Genomic DNA, 2500 nt, shown 5'->3' with positions numbered 1-2500 from the left:
GAGAGAGAGAGAGAGAGAGAGAGAGAGAATAAAAAATAAAAGCAGATACAGAGACACAGCTTCCACTCCACAAGTCATCAAGCCCCCTAATTCAGCACACGACCAGACAAAGATATCCCTCACCACCAGCCCCCCCCCCCCCCGCCCCCCCCCCCACACACACAGCCACCACCTCTTCCACCATCTGCAACATTACCACCTAACACCACACACCACCCACAGCCACAGCTGCAGCCACAATCACTCACCATCACGTTGAAGAAAACGGCAAGGACAACGACGCAGCTTTACCCCTAACCCAATTTGATTTCATGTGAGAGACAGACAGACAGGCAAACAAACAGACAGGCAGGCAGGCAGGCAGGCAGGAAAGCGGGCAGGCACACAGACAGGCAGGGACACAGGCAGCACGCTCTATTAAATCAGGAAATAGAAACCACTCGGTTCCAGCAGCACCTTACGCAACAGCCATTTCCGAGGCCAGGGCGCTGAATTTGCAATTTGATTGATCCTAAGCTGCCGGCCCAAGGACGTCACTAGCACACCCAGACGACGTCAAACCCGTCCCAGCTTCCGTCACGTAACTGTAGGACTTGTAGAGTTTGGCCTCGTGATGCGAATGCGTCAGTGGTCGAGGATTGGAAAGGGGTGGGGGTGGGGGTGGGGGTGGGGGGTGTGCAGGGGGGGGGGGGGGGCGGGGGGGCGGAAGAAGCAGCAGTTGTGGAGAGGGCAGATATAAATGGAAAAAAAAAAGTTGGGGTTGTGTGAAGAAATTATGGGTTGTGGTGGAAGAGGGTGAGTGAGTGTAAGAAACACAGACGATGGAGGGTAGCGAAAGAAGTTTCATGAGGGGAAAATAGTTGGGAGTCAGTTGGAGTCTTTTGCTTGGCTCTATATATGTTATATGAGTGCAAGCTTTGACATGCGTGTATATCCCATCCGTCTCTTTCTCTCCATCTTTCCCTCCTTTTCTCTCTCTCTCTCTCTCTTTCTCTGTGTGTGTGCGTGCGTGCGCGCGCGCGCGCGCGTGTGTGTGTGTGTGTGTGTGTTTTGTGTGTGTGTGTGTGTTTGTGTGTGTGTGTGTGTGTGTGTGTGTGTGTGTGTGTGTGAGAGAGAGAGAGAGAGAGAGAGAGAGAGAGAGAGAGCGAGACAGACAGACAGACAGGCAGAGAGAGATTCTTTTCAAGTGCAAGTATAAGTTTTCAATGTGTAATAAAAACAATCAAACAAAACAACCCTGACCCCAATATTGAGTCAGGTAATGCCAATGTCTCCAAGGTCTGTAACATGAATAAATGTGCTGTGACAAAAAGCGTTTTATACCACTGCCATCATGTTGTAAAGCATCAATAGGTCGCCATTCATCACCGATCGCGTTTCATCACTATGAATATTGCTGATCATCATTATCATCTTCAACCTTTTTCAGTAACCCGCTAGTCATCCTACAATTACTTTCGTTCCCTTAATGTCCAGCTTTTCATGATACCCTTTCAATTTTTCTTCCCACTTGCAAGCATGTGCTTTGACGAAGATAAAGTTAAGGTACTTAGTTATGGTGGCAGATTTACAGGATTTTCATGAGAAATGGATCAGTGGTGTCTCCACTTTTGGGGAATGGGTCATTCATCTTAGTGTTCCATGTGAACGATTTATGTCAACGGTTACAGAGAGAGAGAGAGAGAGAGAGAGAGAGAGAGAGAGAGAGAGAGAGAGAGAGAGAGAGAGAGAGTGTGTGTGTGTGTGTGTGTGGACTGGTGGAAACGCTGATGGAGAGGGCGTACAGGAAAATCAAGACTGTGACAGTCTGAGAATAAATAAGAAATATATGTATGCACGTACATAACGTGTATTATCGCATTACTATATTTTTTATTATAAATATATTGAAGTAACCAAATGGCTAGTCTTTTCTGTTATATAGTTTTGACATATATGTTAGCTACACCCATTAAACATAACCTTTAAAATGTGAATAAAAAGAACTTCAGACATGAAACCTCGGACTGGTCAGTACACAAAATAGCAGCATACAGCAAGAGAGAAACGTGGCTCACGTACTCAGCCTTTAAACATTTCACACGACTCGCTGCATTATCAACTTGCATTTCTTCCACAGGCACTGTTAATTATGATACAGCAGCTGCTCTTGTACATGGCAGAACTGTAAGTATTACCAGATCAGATGCAACAGTCTTCATTCGATATTTCCCTCTATTTGTATAACTCACTTTCTCATATTAAAAATGAAATAATCATTCATCAATAATTTTGTGCTGTTGGTGTTTTTCTTTTCAGTGGGCTACTAATCTGTTTGTTTATATATTCATTACTTACTAAACGTGGACAATAGTTAACTGAGCTAGAATAATTTTAGTGCAATCAGGTTTAATGATTTTTACACACAGAGAGGGAGAGAGAGAGAGAGACGAGAGAGATAGAGAATGAGATGGAGAAAGACATATAGACAAAGAGAGAGACAAAGAAAGAATGAGAGAGA

Source organism: Babylonia areolata, chromosome 20 (genome assembly GCF_041734735.1).
Source record: "Babylonia areolata isolate BAREFJ2019XMU chromosome 20, ASM4173473v1, whole genome shotgun sequence".
Taxonomy (NCBI): Eukaryota; Metazoa; Mollusca; class Gastropoda; order Neogastropoda; family Buccinidae; genus Babylonia; species Babylonia areolata.
This window is presented reverse-complemented; position numbering follows the sequence as displayed.